General features: G+C 45.6%; 1 pseudogene across 1 annotated transcript in view; it reads right to left on the bottom strand.

Annotated features, from left to right (window-relative positions):
- Nucleotides 1-18,599, bottom strand: part of LOC309539751 (polyamine-modulated factor 1 pseudogene) — a 180,027-nt pseudogene extending 161,428 nt beyond the window's left edge. Inside the window, exon 1 of the transcript XR_014224540.1 lies at nt 17,981-18,599. The product of XR_014224540.1 is annotated as a polyamine-modulated factor 1 pseudogene (transcript). The remainder of the gene's footprint in view (nt 1-17,980) is intronic.
- Nucleotides 18,600-19,127: the final 528 nt, after the last annotated feature.

Genomic DNA, 19,127 nt, shown 5'->3' with positions numbered 1-19,127 from the left:
CAGCGTGGCGGCGCATGCGTGATGTCCGTACGGACTGCGCATGCGTGGCAGCCCATACAAACAACTATATGGACACCACATGCGAGCGGCGCCCATACTGACTGTGCACGCGCCCTCAGCCACTCTACAGCTGGGGGGAGGCAGTGGGCCATCTTGTCGGCTCCCCCCGGGTGGCACCCGGGACGGCCCACCCCCCTTGTATGCCCCTGCATATAATGTGGCAGAAGGCTTAAACTGAAACAATATAAAATGAAGCTATCATCTATGGGGTAGTTCCACAGTGAACAATGTAGCATTATTAAGCTTCTTTACATAATATTTTGTGTTTTAGCTGGGAGGAGAAGGCAAGCTCAATTGGCAACTCATTCTTTCCCCCTGCTTCCTTCAATAAGAAGCCATTTCCAGTGAGCGTACTCAACAAAGATGGGAATTCAGGGCTCCCTGTGACAAAGTGAGAAGCTTTTGGGTTTCCATTACGGTTCCAGCATTTTTGGAGCAGTTGGAGACTGTGGTGACCAATGTGATTCATTGATAGGCACTCACAAATCAATGCCTCCAAAGCAAGACCCTGCGCATACGATTCTTTACTATGCATTCACAAGCTGCAGGTCCACATTAAGTCCAAGTGGGAAGTTGTATTGTCCACAGGAATTTAAATTTATGTAGCTGTGGGAGCACCCTAAGGATTCGTTTCTTTTCAACCCAACACTGATAATCATTTAGTTCCCTTTGTTAATACTAATGATTCACCACCCACACTGCTGTAATGTTTGCCTCTGTGAATAGCTCGCAAACCGGGGAGTCTACATATACCAATTCTGCAACAGGTAGGGGTGTGTGTGATCCATCCTTCTGCAAATCTCTTTGTCCACCTCCACCTTTGTTTACGAAAGCAAGCAGGTGGAGGAGGACAGCAGAATTGTTTGAGGGAAAGGATGCACTTCAAAGGTACAAAGAGATCGTTTGCGATTGTCAACCAGATGAACCTGTAGGACGACTACGGTGTGATCATGTGATATAGTTTGGTACAGTATATCGCCGTATTGGTGCCAGAATGCAAGACTCTCAAAAAGTCGCCCAACAGAAAAAGCTGGACTAAACTCACTTTGATTGTCTCATTCATAAAACGCCCTTGCTACAACAGCTCCACGGGCTGTTTCTGGACGCAGCTCAAAGTGCTAAGCCCAACACGGCTTAGGTACAAGTTAGGTCATATGAACCTGCACAGGCTCTGAGGTCTCCCCCCCCCCAAAGATATTTATTAAAGTTTTTTTTAAAATATAACAATGAAAAAATAAAAAAATAAAAAGAAACAAAATACAACATAAAAACAGTTAAAAAACAAATAATTTTCCATATCATATCTTCCTTACGCTTATTTCCCCAGACCTCCTCATACCTCCCTTCTTTGTATTCCACTTCAATTTGTTAGTTCAGCAAATCCTTACCATTAAGCTTTTACCCATTTATAAACCTTTTTTCCGTATCTCCTAAAGCATTACAGCTGGAAACCCCTTAGTTTCTATCCAACATCCTTCTAACATTCATTAATTTTACAATATTTCTGTAAATAGTCTTTAAATTTCTTCCAGTCTTCTTTCGCCAACTCTTCTCCCTGGTCTCGGATTCTGCCAGTCATTTCTGCCAATTCCATGTAGTCGATCACCTTCATCTGCCATTCTTCCAGAGTGGGTAAATCTTGTGTCTTCCAATACTTTGCAATGAGTATCCTTGCTGCTGTTGTAGCATACATAAAAAAAGTTCTGTCCTTCTTTGGCACCGATTGGCCGACAATGCCCAGGAGAAAGGCCTCTGGTTTCTTCAGGAAGGTATATTTAAATACCTTTTTCAGTTCATTATATATCATTTCCCAGAAAGCCTTAATCCTTGGGCACGTCCACCAAAGGTGATAGAAAGTACCTTCCGTTTCTTTACCAGGCTCTGAGGTCTTGGTGGGAAGTCCTTCTCTCAGCCTCTGGGCCCTCACAGGAATGCCTTGCAGAGACATGGGAGAGGGCCTTCTCAGTGACTGCTCCCAGGCAGCTTTGCGATTCTCTCCCTGGATAAAATAAAAAAATTCCTTCCAGTAGCACCTTAAAGACCAACTAAGTTAGTTCTTGGTATGAGGTTTCGTGTGCATGCACACTTCTTCAGATACACTGAAACAGAAGTTGCCAGATCCTTCTATATAGTGAGAAGGTGGGGAGGGGTATTACTCAGAAGGGTGGTGGGAATGGGAGATTGGATTCTTATCCCATTATACATGACTAAGCCATTTCTCACCTTCTCACCCCTTGCCTTTTCCTGTAAGACCTATTACAGTCGTTAAGAGTCGTCAACAGGCTCATCTCAGCTATCTGCCAATCTCCCATTCCCACCACCCTTCTGAGTAATACCCCTCCCCACCTTCTCACTATATAGAAGGATCTGGCAACTTCTGTTTCAGTGTATCTGAAGAAGTGTGCATGCACACGAAAGCTCATACCAAGAACTAACTTAGTTGGTCTTTAAGGTGCTACTGGAAGGATTTTTTTTATTTTGACTATGGCAGACCAACACGGCTACCTATCTGTAACTCTCCCTGGATAAGCCAGACTTGCTCCCTCCTTGCTGTCCTTCCGCTGGCAGGTGAAAGCCTTCTTCTTCCAACAGGCTTTTGGGACCTGGCTGCTTTAAATGAGGGGGCAGGCACCATGCTGCCTTTGTTGTGATTATCTGTATGTTTTTAATAGATGTTGTATATTAATAGTTTTAATTCTAGCAATAATTGTTTTTAATGATTTTTTCCCCTCTGTTTTTAGCTGTTCTTATTTTATCTGCAAGCCACCCTGAGACCCTGTCAGGGGAAAAGGCAGGATATAAATAAATATAGTAGTAGTAGTAGTAGTAACAGTAATAGTAGTACTACTAGCAGTAGTAATCCGTATGCTGGAAGTGCAAGAAAGGGGAATCCCTTTGTGATTTTGAGAACTGTCTATTACAATTTGGACAATGGCACTGTGACAAAAAGGAGAACTTGATAATTGTTTGGGATGGTAGATTATGGTGGAATATCAAATTGAACAAAATGCATTTCCACTGGATTAACTCACCCAGTTTATTGTCTTGAGACAAAATGTCAAACTACATGTGACATTAACAGAAGAATGTTTATTCAGGAATAAGCTCCACTACTTCCCCCCTACAGTGGTACCTCGGGTTAAGTTCTTAATTCGTTCTGGAGGTCCGTTCTTAACCTGAAACTGTTCTTAACCTGAAGCATCACTTTAGCTAATGGGGCCTCCTGCTGCCGCCGCACCGCGGGAGCCCGATTTCTGTTCTTATGCTGAAGCAAAGTTCTTAACCTGAGGTACCAGTGTATTGTACATTTAGGATTGCACCCTAAACATGATTTTGGATCCCAGAAACAGAATTCTTTGTTTATTTCTCTTTCTCTCTTTTTCAACTCACAGCAGCTACAGGGGATAGTAGACTGTAAACCCTGCCTGATTTTTCCGCTGAAATCTTCCCTGAGTGGCTCCAGGGTGGATTTTCAGCAGGAAAATGGTGCAATGGAGAAAGGTTAAACTCTCCCTCCCCAGTTCTGTTCCAGGTCACCCCTGCCCTCACAGCCACGCTGACTTAAGAGAGAGACAGAGAAACAGAGAAGCCCAATTATAGGATTCATTTAGCATTATGTGTAGTTTGACCCTAGAGCCACGTTATACAATCAGCAGAATCAAGTAGTAAAGCTCTCTCTGAGTTTTATTACTTTGACTGCAGGTGTGGGGCTGTTTATTTGAAAACGTCACCCCTGCAAAACAATCCATATGTGAACAAAATAGCAAGTTGGGGGAAAGGCTAGGCTTAAGCCTTCTTTCTGAAAAGCTACTTTTCCATAGGCAAGGATTTTATAAATATATACATATATATATCTATATCTCTCTCTGAGATTTGCTGCCACAAAATGTGATGACCACAGGCTTAGATGACTTCCAAAGGGAAATGCGCCAATTCATGGAGGGCAGGTGGGGCTATAAGCCATGACAGCTAAATGGAACCTCCATGTTCAAAGGCACTTACCTCTGAATACAAACTGCGAACAGCTGGCAGGGCAGGAGCGTTGCTTTGAGTGCCTCATTTGTGAGCTTCCAGAGACATTTCTCTGGCTGATATTTGTCTGATTCTGACTGTTTGTCTGATCCAGCAGGACTCTTCTGCTGAAAGAGCATTTGAATGCACACCCCTTACTTGCAGCCTAGTGGTATGGTCTAAGAAGAAACAGATGGGTGAAGTGCCTCTTCCTACTGAGACTCTATGAACTTGCACACTTGTCGGCGGGAGACTGTCCCAGGAGGGAGGGAAGCGTCACTTCAGTTCTGGGCTCAATTCAAGGTGCTCACATTAGCATTTAAAGCCCTAAATCAGGCTTCCTCAACCTCGGCCCTCCAGATGTTTTGAGACTACAATTCCCATCATCCCTGACCACTGGTCCTGCTAGCTAGGGATCATGGGAGTTGTAGACCCAAAACATCTGGAGGGCCGAGGTTGAGGAAGCCTGCCCTAAATTATCTGAAGCCCCAAATATCCGAAAAACTGTCCCTGTCATTTGCGCCCCCTTGCCCCCAGGGGTCCCAGAGCCACATGACATCAGTGCGCCATGTGCTCAGCTTGTGTGCATGACGTCAGTGCACCCTGTGGCATGCTGATGTCACACAGGCACACTCTGGGGCGTGATGATGTACATGTGGTTGCCCCCTGGTGTGCAAAGAAGTTTGGGGGGCCCTGGCCCTTTGATATGGAAATTTTGGAGGGCCTTGGCCCCATGCCCCCCCCCGGTGCCCCTGGCCCCTGTATGTTCTATTTGTTGTAACTCGCCCTGGGACCTCACAGTGAAGGGCAGGTAACAAGTCCAACAAACAAACAAACAAACAAACAAACAAACAAACAAACAATAGCTCACTCTTAGCTGTTCTCGACGCCTGGCTTTCCAGCCCTCTGCCTGGAGAAGGCAAATCAAGTGCTCCAGTTAGTATCATCCTTTTGTTTTTTGTTTTTTGCATTATCTAATTCTTATACAAGTGAAACTCTCCAGTTGAGCTATTTATGCCGCATCCCTCCAAATGCTGCTACTTAAAGAATGGGTGTAATTTCTCAGAGACCCTTTTGCCCATTGTTTGTCGCTAAAAGAAATATCAAGTTCTTCTTCCCATCTACATTTTAATGGCACCATAGGAGGCGACTGTGTATTTTCATTCTTAGCTGAGTAAACAAAAGAAATAAAAGCTGTGATGATTAAACTGCAGAAGAAAGAGCCATTTTCAAAAGGCAAAAGCTTTCCCCTGCTGATAAACACAGAATGGCTGTTCAGAAATGTTCTATCCCTGGGAGAAGATGCCCTGAGTTGCACAGAGAGCCCTCTAATTTGCCTCTGGAGGGAAGCAGAACAGACACTCTGATTACTGGGCACTGGAAGTGCAGTCTCTTCCTGGGTGGGTGTTAAAGGGAATGCTGGAACCGGGAGAGGATTCCCCCCCCCGCCACAGCCGTACATCTTTGCACTGTACACATCACAAGTGGCAGCAACTTTACTGGAGTGAGTAATCCCCACTGACTGTGAGTTTATTCAAGTTATTTAAACATGTAGGTGTTTCACTTTGCTGGCTGCAGGGTTAAGCACCATAATCAAATGTCTTTACAAAGCCACAGCCTGTTAGTTAAACGGAATTACAGGATGCAAGGAGGGTAGCTGTGGCTCCGTAATGGCATATTCATTTCCCAATTGCATACTTCCCCACCTGCACTCTGACTGACTTAAGAGCTGGACTGGCAGTAATTTTACATAATCATCGTATGGGTAGCTTTCCTGCACTTCGATTGGTTGCCAAAAGAGCCCATGCTAATGAGGCTTCAGAGGCTGGGTACTTTGCATTTGGGATGGCTGCATTTGCCTAGGGATCAAAGCCGTGAACAGGCAAACCAGTCTAAACACAAACTCGCAGATGTGCACTAAGGAGCCATCCCTAGCAGCATTGCCCTGCCTGCTGCAATTACAAAATAATCACAGCCTCCTGTCCTGCAAAGAGCAGGGGGGGAGTCTATTTCAGCACATTATAGACAGCTATAAAATGGCTAAAGGTAAAGGGACCCCTGACCATTAGGTCCAGTCGTGACCGACTCTGGGGTTGCGGTGCTCATCTCGCTTTATTGGCCGAGGGAGCCGGCGTACAGCTTCCGGGTCATGTGGCCAGCATGACTAAGCCATTTCTGGCGAACCAGAGCAGCGCACGGAAACGGCATTTACCTTTCTGCCAGAGCAGTACCTATTGATCTACTTGCACTTTGACGTGCTTTTGAACTGCTAGGTTGGCAGGAGCTGGACCGAGCAACGAGAGCTCATTCTGTTGCGGGGATTCGAACCTCCGACCTTCTGACTGGATAGTTCTAGGCTCTGTGGTTTAACCCACAGCACCACCCGCGTCCCTATAAAAGAGCTATTGGTCTTAAATATGATCTGCCTGCCAGCTTTTCCATAGAGAACAAAGGGTTGAGGTGTGTTATTTCCATCTGAGTGAGGAGAAGTGAGGAGTAATAATAATAATATAATAATATATTATTTATACCCCGCCCATCTGGCTGGGTTTCCCCAGCCACTCTGGGCGGCTTCCAACAGAATATTAAAATACAATAGTCTATAAAACATTAAAAGCTTCCCTAAACTGGGCTGCCTTCAGATGTCTCCTAAAAGTCTGGTAGTTGTTTTTCTCTTTGACATCTGGTGGGAGGACATTCCACAGGGCGGGTGCCACTACCGAGAAGGCCCTCTTCCTGGTTCTCTGTAACTTGGCTTCTCACAGTGAGGGCACCACCAGAAGGCCCTCGGTCCTGGACCTCAGTGTCTGGGCAGAACGATGGGGGTGGAGACGCTCCTTCAGGTATAGTGGACTGAGGCCATTTAGGGCTTTAAAGGTCAGCACCAGCACTTTGAATTGTGCTCGGAAAGTGCTATCCCGTTTCCAGGGGATCAAAGTGTGAATGTCAGATGCTTATATGCCTTCACGTCCACCATGGCAACCAGCAGACCCAACCGCATCACCTTGGCAAAGGCTGGCAAGCAGGACATGGAACTGAAACACCCTTGCCAGGCAAGCTCAGTCCCTGGATTACTACTTACTTGTTGATATATTTGGGGTGTGTGGGGTGTTAAGGGAGGGGTAGTACCTCTGGTGGGCAACATGTCATGTTCCTTCCAGGGTAGTTTGTCCACATTTGGACCCCAACCTTCACTCAGTGCTCATTTGTGGCTCCTAGGAGCTGTCAGCAAGCAACAGTGGCCACATCCTGGGAAATGGCTTTGACTAGCTGACTAAAACATGGTGAGGGGAGCCGATGGGTCTCAAACCCTCCATGAGTTAGGGTCTTCTCCTGCATGCAAAGACAGGGTCCAATGGACTAGCAGACAAGACCAATAGCAGGTCCAACGATCAAGAAAGCAGTTTCTGCACATGGTGTAGAGGGAAGTGAGGGGTGAATGGGGTGAATGGGGCTCCTCAACCTGGGAAGGTTGACCTAGGAGAAGGAAACTCTGGTGCTAAACCTCTGCTGCCTTCCGAGATATCTTTGGGAGAAGAAAAGGCTAAGGAACAAGCCCTATACAAATCCAGAGTGGAGTCCCTAAGATGGTTGGATGATGCCTTGTATGCCTCCTTCCGGAAACTCCTGCAGGCAAGCCGGTGCCAAACTATAGCCCTGTTTTCCTTTGGACCACATCAGCGAGGCAGTCTTGTCTTAGGCAGGCCAGGACCTCCATACATACGGCCCAGGTTTGTGCCCTGGAGATGTCACTTGGGAACTGCTAATGGAGCAAAAACAATGTGGTTATGAGCAGTTATGAGTTACCCGTCTCTGCAGCCACAGCAGGTGCTGTGATTCCTCCGCGGTTTGACTTCACCCTCAGAGGCACACACCACTGTCTCTCAAGACAGACGAAAGCCAACCAAGTTTATATATTTATTTATATACTGCTTACTTGCCAAAAAGGCTTCTAAGCAGTTTTAAATCGCTTCTAAGCAGACTGTGCAGGAGGAGCAAAATGTTTTAGGTTCAGAGCTGAGGTCCAGCATTGAAAGAGCACAAAAAGTACAGTACATGGTCAGAACTGAGGTACTGAATCCAAAGGCAGGGAGACAGAGGATGCAAACTGTAATTACAGCAGTCTTGTGGCAGTCAACATGCAGCTGCTGCAGCAACCTGTGTCGAGTTCAGAGGGTAAAAAGCCGAACATTTTCAGCCAGATTCAAATCAGTTTTGATTAATGTACACATTTTTGCAAGCCATTTCCACTAATATAATTCAAGTTTGTTTGGTATTTTCACTAACGTATGCATTTGTATGCAAACTTTTTCCTAATACAGTTTGTATCATGAGACAGGGATCTCTGGATTATTTCTGATTGCTCCATCATCCAGAATTTAAACAGAAGGTCTGCGATTAGCACCTTTTCAAATAGCAGGCGATATAACTGGGGTGATCTTTCCCTTCCTATTCAACAGGATGTGTGGAGTTGCTGGTAAGCTTAGGATATAACAGGAAGGAACTCATAGAATGGAGATCATTGTCGTTGGAACCAGGTAAAGGGATTCTTAAAGCAACAGGCATTGCCTGGTTAGCATGCTTTCAGAGCCCCCTTTTGCCAAGCACATCTCACTGAATTTACAATGTGTCATGTGGGAGCTGTGCCAGGAGCCCCCAGCCTCAGCTCATCACTGCCAAGGATTAGACCAAGGTGTCTCCATCTAAACCTTCACTCTGCTTCCAACAGTGACCATTCAGGAAGTTCACCGGCAAAGCATGAAGGCAACACCTAAATGCTGGAAGCAAGAAAGCAAGAAAGCTAATGCCCTGACATAAACGTCGGCCTTTCAGATGTCAGTTGATACCCACACAATGCATCTAACCTGTACACATATAATTAATATATGACAGAGTATCTCTAACAGAGACTAGGAGAAAGCAAGATTGTATAGGAGACAGATTCCACAGCATGCCTTTTTTGGGGAAATGCAGAAATACATGCTGAGCCAGAATCCAACATGCAATAGGAAACTGCTGTTGTTACTATGACAACATCCAACAAATTACTGAAGTCCAACATAGCTGTGGGCAGAGATGTTAATGATGATAAAATGAATCCCGTAGAAAGTGAGGTAGGGGTCTAGGTGGCTCCCGATTCTGGCTGTGTGCTCAAACACCTGAGCCTTCAAGTCAAAGGGAAACTGACCAGTTAATTAATGAGACAGATAATTGAAACAAAGACAGAGACCTATGGCACCTTACAGACCAGCACATTTCTTATGAACTCCGGTCCACAAAGTTCTTTAAGCATATGGTTCAGATGGTACATTTGTTGTTTTTCTAGCTAAGATGACTACCCATGCTGGAAATTAAAACAAGCAAACCTGGCCAGGCCATCGGTGTCCTCCTACAGTGACTCCTGTGATACATTTCTGTCAATGTCACACAGAACTATACCTGTCAGATTTTCCATCTTACCTGAACCTTGCCTAAGCCTGCATTCCCTAGCAAAGCGTGGAACAAAAGCTGGTTTTAAGTAGGGACTGTATTTAAAAGCAGAGAAAAGCAAGCAATGGCCCTCCTCTGGTTCTGGTGGCACATAAACATGCGTCTAGCAATCCACGTGCCTGGAGAGTTCCCCTCTTGCTTTTATTATTATGGTTTTTCATTTTGTAACACCCTGAAGTGTATGCTAGGTTTTTTAGAGAGAAAAGAAGGCACAGAAGCTGTGCTGCAAAGAGCTTATAGCTGGAGTGGCAGGGGGCCAAATCACCCTCCCTACAGAAAGTTGTGCCCCATTCACCCACAAAGCAGCATTGATCAAGATTTCACCCACTACGAAAACCAACACATTTGCTGTTGCGAGGCGTCTTCTGCATGAGCTTGCTTAAACAATGCCTCTCTTTTATAGGTGCATGGCAGAAAGCATGTCATGGCAGTGCTATGTCACACAGTGTGGCAGTGCTGTGATGTGAGGAGGTGCACTGCACTGAACGTCTTTGATGTCATGGTCTTTCTGGTCACTGAACAACACACCTCCAGCAGAAATACCTGCTAGGTAGCCAGATTATGGCAGCGTTGAAGGACAAAGACCAGATTCTCAAATATCAGTGGAGCGCTAATGTCAATGAAAAAATGCATTAGCTTGGTGGAGAACCATGTTGCCATGGTAACAGCTGTATCCAGGAGTCTTTCTTTGGGATTATCATGGGGGTTTGCCCCTCTGATCAGTGTTGCACCTCTTGAGGACAATAATGACAACGGCGCTGGCATCAGCATGGAGATAGCCTATGTGATCCACCAGACAATATGGTCCCATCAAGTTAAGTGCCGGCAGATGCCATCTGACCATATCGCTAAGAGCAAGGATGATCACTTGGGAAGGGAGCACTGTACAGAGACAGTAGCTTTCCCCTGCAAAATGTTTTCAGCTCCTCCTTTTGATGTGCAAATATGTAGCCACCTCAAAGAGCTTTGGAATGGCTGCTATGGCAGCACAAAGGGAGCACCTCTCTATCGTGAAGCTTCTAATAAACCTCGCCAAATGCAGATTCTTGCATTTCCAGCTACTGAACATTCCTTTAAATTTTTAAAATCAAAGTCTGTTGACTGCTCCCTCCTCCACAACACCACCTCTGCCACTTTGTCGAGCTTGCCAGGGATGCACGATAGAGAGCTTCTCACGACAAAGATGTGCTATATCACTGCTTTACAGTGAGACACGATTGCATCTCTGCTCACAATTCCATCTCCTGCCTATGTACTCTCCTTATACAGCGTCAGGCTGTAGGTCAACTCAGCCGACTGCCATCTGCTCAGACCAGCTACCCCAGGACAGTAGCTCTTTCCCAGCTTACTAGCTAAGATCCATGTTTAGACTAAACATAACCAGGATTGAAACCAGAGCAGTTTTTCCTCAAACAGTCTGCTAGGACCCACCACTGGGCCACTTTTAGGTGGGTCTCAGTGCCACAACCTACCTAGGACCTCTTCACGTTCCAGCCTGCCCGTATCCTTTTGCTTGGACAAGTGTAGGCACCAGCAACTCCAGGCATGTGGAGTAAAGGGGATCAGGAGATGGACGTTTGGGTGGAGAGGGAGGGGAAAGGGCCAGAGGAAACGTTGAGGGGAATTAGGAAGTGAGGAAATTGTGAACTATTATTATTATTGAAGCAAACAAACAAACGGGGAGACAGGAGCTGAAATAGGAGGGAAAAGTGAATGTAAAAGGACCGGGGAGGAAGGGTGAAAGAAACTGGCAATTTGGGAAGATTGGATGAGGTGAACAAGGAGAAAGGGAGGAGAAATTATAAGAGATGGGTAAAAATAATTTATACCCATGGGTAAAAATAACAAGGCCAGTGGAAGTGATGGTATTCCAGCTGAACTGTTTAAAATTTTAAAAGATGATGCTGTTAAGGTGCTACACTCAATATGCCAGCAAGTTTGGAAAACTCAGCAGTGGCCAGAGGATTGGAGAAGATCAGTCTACATCCCAATCCCAAAGAAAGGCAGTGCCAAAGAATGCTCCAACTACCGCACAATTGCACTCATTTCACACACTAGCAAGGTTATGCTTAAAATTCTACAAGGAGGGCTCAAGCAGTATGTGGACCGAGAACTCCCAGAAGTGCAAGCTGGATTTAGAAGAGGCAGAGGAACCAGAGACCAAATTGCAAACATGCGCTGGATTATGGAGAAAGCTAGAGAGTTCCAGAAAGACATCTACTTCTGCTTCATTGACTATGCAAAAGCCTTTGACTGTGTTGACCACAGCAAACTATGGCAAGTTCTTAAAGAAATGGGAGTGCCTGATCACCTCATCTGTCTCCTGAGAAATCTCTATGTGGGACAAGAAGCTACAGTTAGAACTGGATATGGAACAACTGATTAGTTCCAAATTGGGAAAGGAGTACGGCAAGGCTGTATATTGTCTCCCTGCTTATTTAACTTATATGCAGAATTCATCATGCGAAAGGCTGGGCTGGATGAATCCCAAGGTGGAATTAAGATTGCCGGAAGAAATATCAACAACCTCAGATATGCAGATGACACAACCTTGATGGCAGAAAGTGAAGAGGAATTAAAGAACCTTTTAATGAGGGTGAAAGAGGAGAGCGCAAAATATGGTCTGAAGCTCAACATCAAAAAAACGAAGATCATGGCCACTGGGCCCATCACCTCCTGGCAAATAGAAGGGGAAGAAATGGAGGCAATGAGAGATTTTACTTTCTTGGGCTCCATGATCAGTGCAGATGGTGACAGCAGTCACGAAATTAAAAGACGCCTGCTCCTTGGGAGAAAGGCGATGGCAAACCTAGACAACATCTTAAAAAGCAGAGACATCACCTTGCCAACAAAGGTCCGTATAGTAAAAGCCATGGTTTTCCCAGTAGTGCTGTATGGAAGTGAGAGCTGGACCATAAAGAAGGCTGATTGCCGAAGAATTGATGCTTTTGAATTATGGTGCTGGAGGAGACTCTGGAGAGTCCCATGGACTGCAAGAAGATCAAACCTCTCCATTCTGAAGGAAATCAGCCCTGAGCGCTCACTGGAAGGACAGATCGTGAAGCTGAGGCTCCAATACGTTGGCCACCTCATGAGAAGAGAAGACTCCCTGGAAAAGACCCTGATGTTGGGAAAGATGGAGGGCACAAGGAGAAGGGGACGACAGAGAATGAGATGGTTGGATGGTGTTCTTGAAGCTACCAGCATGAGTTTGATCAAACTGCGGGAGGCAGTGGAGGACAGAAGTGCCTGGCGTGCTCTGGTCCATGGGGTCACGAAGAGTCGGACACGACTAAACGACTAAACAACAACAAAAATAATTTGGGAGGCATGTGGGCGCTGGAAGTAAAAAATATAAGAGAAACACCTTTGAGAGCCTCTGGATCAGCCTGGACACTTGAATTCTTGGCAGAGACAGCCCGAGCAGCCCCTATGATCCTGGGGTTCTTCTTATGTCAATTAAGTGTGGCAGCACCTGGGGCGTCTTACCCATAGAGGCTAGTGGCACGGGATGCCAGGGCGCCAAGTTCTGGAGGGCGCCAGGGAAGAGGAGGAGGCTGGACGCAGTGCCTCCTGGCATCAGCTCGCCACCCTCGCCCACCTCCGCCATGCTGCGCCGAAACAGCACCGTGCCTGCCTCCTCCAGCCCTGCTGGCAGCGCCGTCCTCCCTAAAAAACTCTGGGAAATGGGGTGGGGGTGGGGCGCTTTGCACCATGTCGCCGGGTATGCTTATGACAGCCCTGGCAGCACCTGCCCTTTGGGATGTGGTTCCAATGATCACCTGGCAGGTGCCTACAGTATCGGCATTCAGGAGCCTGTGCAAAGCTGACCTGCTCACCCAGGGTTTTCCAGCTATGTTGATGTTTTTATTTAAACTACTGATTTGTGATGTGTTTTTTGTTTTGTGGTTGCAATTTTATTGTTTTTTATGCTGATCACTGACATGATATTTTTTCTTAATGTTCACCACACACACACACACACTCTAACCCACCTCCCCCCAGAAAAATGGGTTTAGCGATGCTGGATTACTTTTGCACAGCTAATGGAACCCATACTCTCTCAGTTCCAGCCCTGCAGTATGAGCATAATGATGGATTTTATCTGCACTGGCATTAGCAGAGTAATTTTAAAAATGTCTTTGCATGAAATAAATCCTAAGCTGGAAAGATAATGAACTCCTGTCTTAGCTTCTACCTTTTGTTTTTGAGTCAACTCACTACTTTCCAAACAGTTACACTAAAATCCTGCATCCCTGAGTTATGTGCCAGCAATCACTCCTCCACGAGGGAAGACCAGCAGAAAATGCTAAAAAACGAACCAGGAAGTTCCTTCTCTAGACAATTATACCTAGTTGTCTAATTGGCTAGATGATCTGCTTTCCTTAAGGCAAAAGATTTATACAGATGATCTGCTTTCCTAAATGTCAGTCATTGCTTTGACTTCATTCATTGGCTGAAAACGTTGCAAGGTGGGAGCAAGCTAGTTTTTCCAACAAAAAAAGGGTGAGAAATGTGCCTGTATGTTTTGCCTCATATAACTCAGGTTCTACAAACATTAGATTTTTTTATTAAAAATTGTAAATTGGGGGATTATGTCTCATCCAGGGAGGCAATTATCTCCTTGCCCTCCTTGTAGATGCCCAAGCCTCCTGTTTCTGATGCCTGCCTTACCCAGGAGTGCAAAAATTAGGATTGTCCTAATTTGTTTGGCAAATGGGCTGTGTCCAGTTTGGGGGTCACGAGTGATGCGTCCAAAACCACATTGTGACAGGGCTGTTTCCCTTTTACCTCTTTCCTCCTCGCCTGTCTCCTGTCATAAACGATCTCGAGTTAGGAGTGAGCAGCGAGGTGGCCAAGTTCACTGACGAAGCTAAATTGTTCATAGTTGTTAAACCCAGATTGTGAAGAACTCTAAAAGAGCCTCTCAAAACAGAGGGAATGAGTGTTAGAATGACAAATCCAATTCAATTTTTTTTTTAAAGTAAAGTGTTGGGTTGCAGAAACTGTTAATTTCACATATGTGAGACCTTGCGATCACAATAGATAGCTTGATGATGATGTCAACCCCCAGTGTGTGGTGGCCATGAAAAAGGCATATTCCATGCTGGGGATCATTAGGAAAGGAATGGTCAATAAAACTGCCAATATCATAATGCCATTATACAAATCTATGGTGTGACCGCATTTGGAATACTATGTACTGGTAAAAAGGTAAAGGGACCCCTGACCATTAGGTCCAGTTGTGACCGACTCTGGGGTAGCAGCGCTCATCTCGCTTTATTGGCCGAGGGAGCCGGCATACAGCTTCCGGCGCTTCTGGAAACGCCGTTTACCTTCCCGCCGGAGCGGTACCTATTTATCTACTTGCACTTTGACGTGCTTTCGAACTGCTAGGTTGGCAGGAGCTGGGGCCGAGCAATGGGAGCTTACCCCATTGCGGGGATTCAAACCACCGACCTTCTGATCGGCAAGTCCTAGGCTCTGTGGTTTAACCCACAGCGCCACCCATGTCCCACTGGTACTGGTAGCCTCACCCCAAAAGGGATTTTGTAGAGTTGGAAAAGCTGCAGAAAAGGGCGCCTCACCTGAACAAGGTGATGGAGCAAGTGCCGTATGAAGAAAGGCTGCAACGTTTGGGACTTTTAGAGGAAAGTGCGCAAGAGGCAACAGGACGGATGTTTATAAAATTAGGGATTGACTAGAGAGAGTGGGTAGAGAAAGGTTTTTTCCTCCCTCTCTCACAGCACTGGAACTCGTGGACATCCAAGGAAACTGAATGTCGGACAATTCAGGGCAGATAAAAAATTGATGTCCATCTGTGACTGTGTGCTAATTCCTGTATCCTGGTTTGCTGCGTTCTCATCAGGGGGAAGGGAACCTGCAAACGTACTAGGAGTCTGCAGTTCTAGAAAAATGCATTTTTTCACCATTTTCCCGCCTGGAGATGGATGGGAGGGACCTCTGGCCACAGCAGTATAGACTGGATCATACATAATGCTTAAAACATATGACTCCCCCCCCCCCCCAAATCTTGGGAACTGTAGTTTAATCCTCACAGTTCCCAGTGTCCTTAGCAAATTAATTCCCAGAATTCTTGGGAGGAACTTACATGCTTTAAATGTATTGTTGTGAGTTGGAGAGAGGGCATTTTAGTCTGTATAGTGCCTGCATCTCTTACAATTCCCGGAGACCTGGATCCAGCAATGCATTGGAAAGATCCCATTGTTGAACTGGCTGGACAAATTCCTTTCTGAGAGAATGCCTGTAGTTATTGCCTAAGGGACGTGGGTGGCGCTGTGGGTTAAACCACAGAGCCTAGGACTTGCCGATCAGAAGGTTGGCGGTTCGAATCCCCATGACGGGGTGAGCTCCCGTTGCTCGGTCCCTGCTCCTGCCAACCTAGCAGTTCGAAAGCACATCAAAGTGCAAGTAGATAAATAGGTACCGTTCCGGCGGGAAGGTAAATGGCGTTTCCGTGTGCGGCTCTGGTTTGCCAGAAGTGGATTAGTCATGCTGGGCACATGACCCGGAAGCTGTACGCCAGCTCCCTCAGCCAATAAAGCGAGATGAGTGCCGCAACCCCAGAGTCGGCCACGACTGGACCTAATGGTCAGGGGTCCCTTTACCTTTATGGTCATTAGTTTGACAAGGGAAAGAAAGAAAAAAAGAAAGAAAGAAAGAAAGAAAGAAAGAAAGAAAGAAAGACAAAGGCAGTAGAGTTTTGAGAACTGCGCAAGAAGCAGGTAGGAGCTAGGAGTCAGAGCTGTGCTTGATTTCAGCTGAAATCCAAGACTGTGCCTATGGGAGAAGCAATACCTTCTACAGTGTTAATGCGATGGATCACTCCATCATAGGCTCAGGTTGTATATCTCTGGAAGTAAACCATACATCATAAAGACGCTACAGTCTCTTTTTATATATATATAAATATTTTATTAGGTTTTAACAATAGAAGAAAATTCAAGAAAAATACAAAAACAAGGAAAATACAAAGTCACAAAATACAATACAAAAATACAAACATTAAACACGACAAAAGAAAAAAGAAGAAAAAAAGAAGAAGAAAAAATTCCCTCTTTCTTAATTTCTCATCTTCAATTAACTTATTTTCCCGACTTCCTCACGTCTCCCGTTCTTGTATCCCTTTTAAAAATTAATTCAGCAAATTCATATCCTATTAGTTTATCTGTTATTAATCCAATCTTACATTTTACTTTGTTGCTAGAACCCCTGCGATTCATTTCAATGTCATCAACATTCAAAAATTTTACAATATTTCTGCAAATAAATTTTAAATTTCCTCCAATGTTCCTCCACCGACTCCTCTCCCTGGTCTCGGATTCTGCCAGTCATTTCCGCCATCTCTATATAGTCTATTAGTTGCATCTGCCAGTCTTCCAGGGTGGGAAAGATGCTACAGTCTCTGCTCTCTCCCACATTCCAAGGAAACTGAATCCTGGGTAAAGAGCCTGGAACCCCTAGACTCACACTGCTCAGAGAATGGAGTGGTGTGGAACAGTATGGGATGTATGCAGTCATACTTTTGGGTTGGGATTGGCTGAGTGGTGCAGAGAACTGATTGGTCAGAGAATGGAAGTCTGACACAAATATTTCCAGGAGTGTTTCTAAGCTCAAACAGAAAGATACAAGTTTACAGAGAACAGGAGGGAGTGGCTTTTTTTGTGTAGCAATATTTTAATGCAGTTCTAATCTGCTTCAAAAGTTACACACACACACACACACACACACACACACACACACACACACACAGAGTATTTCAGAGGAGAGGTTTGGCTATACTGTACTTGCTTTATAAATCAGTAACTAACAAATGTTTGCTTCCTTCAAACTAAGAAAGGGGAGGTGCTGCTTCTTAGATCACCCCCCAAACACCCCAGTGATTCTGCTGTGAACATGGGCTGTTTTGTGGCAACCTTACTATTGACTCACCAGTGGCGGAGCATCATGGTAGACAAGACGTTGATGGAGTTTTTGAGAAGTGTTAAGTAGGAACAGAAGCAGGGAAGCAACTTACAGAAATAAAAGAGCATGACTGAGAAGCAATAAAATGTGGGAGAATATTGCAGTGGGAAGTGACCTCCGCCTCAGTTTCCTGTTGAGGATTTCAAGGCCTCAAATGCACCTTGGCCAAGGGAAAAGGAAGGTTCAATCAGCTGTAAAAAGAACCCCCCCTGGCTTGCACAGTCCAGGGTGTGGTCATATAATCCAGGTCCCAAACACACAGCGAAGACTTTTTTAAATAGCCCAGCGACAGGATTGTGAAAGCAACACTCTGCAAGAATTGGAAACCAGTGAGTCTCACACTGTAGTAGACTTGTGGCCTGTTAGTTCTTCGGGGAATCCCACCTCAGAGCTTTTACAAGTCCTGGACTGGGATCTTAGCCTTCTAAAGCACCTTTTCAGTTGGGGCTCCATTTGTGAGGAGCCAGGAAGGCCTTGCTTCCTTGCTAAAGTTCAGCAAGGCTGCTCACGATCTGCTGACCTTCTTGAGCAACTGCCTGCCACTCTTCCTTGCTCTTTCTGACCTCCTCCTGCAGGTCTGCAATTCTCTTCTGACCAGCCAGCACTGCTTCAGCCAACCACGAGTTCGCCTCTTCCTTTTCTTTTTATGGCCTTTTGTAGGAATCTGTGCTGCTTCAGAAGGTCTGGTACAACAGCACTGTGGATTCCACTGGTGTACCCCTTTTCTTTGCTTCTTCTGCAAGTTCATCTAGTGATTTAAAGAGCACAATGAGTTTCCCTTCTTCATTCAGATCCTGGATCTCCTCCTGAAAGGAGGTTTGCAGGTGGGAGATCAACTGATTGTAAACACACTTGGTGAGTTCAGGTTGCACTTTGTAAAGATGACTGTAACACTTCGCAAACCTGTGGTAGCTGCCTGCTTCCACAATCTTCCGCAATGAAATGTCGACAATGTAATCTAGGAGCTGCTCCCGGCTGGGGTTGCTCGGAGGCTCAGCAGCAGCAACAGCAGCAGCGTCGGCAGCCTCCTTCTTCCTGTAAGTGGTACCCCCCCCCCCCAGTCACCATTTTGGGCCTGTCACAAATCCAAACGCCTCTGAGTGTGGTTTTGAATTAAAAAATTATATATTTGGGGGGAAAGTTCATTGTTTGCTTGCAATTCTACTTACCAGAGCCATGTCCCAGTGCATCTAGTGGACTAATCTCAACTGTGGTTATTCTGAATACTGCTTAGAATGAGTTTCTTTGCATGTACAGTGGTACCTCGGGTTAAGTACTTAATTCGTCCCGGAGGTCCATACTTAACCTAAAACTGTTTGTAACCTGAAGACCACTTTAGCTAATGGGGCCTCCTACTGCCGCCGTGCCGCTGGAGCACGATTTCTGTTCTCATCCTGAAGCAAATTTCTTAACCTGAGGTACTATTTCTGGGTTAGTGGAGTCTGTAACCTGAAGCGTATGCAACCTGAAGCGTATGTAACCCGAGGTACCACTGTAGTAAATTAGCACATTATAGTGAGGACTGCAAGAAGATCAAACCTATCCATTCTGAAGGAAATCAGCCCTAAGTGCTCACTGGA

This window comes from Podarcis vaucheri (assembly GCF_965113315.1).
Source record: "Podarcis vaucheri genome assembly, chromosome: 8".
NCBI classification, from domain to species: domain Eukaryota; kingdom Metazoa; phylum Chordata; class Lepidosauria; order Squamata; family Lacertidae; genus Podarcis; species Podarcis vaucheri.
Note: the sequence above shows the minus strand (reverse complement) of the source record. Positions and strands in the feature narration are given on the sequence as shown.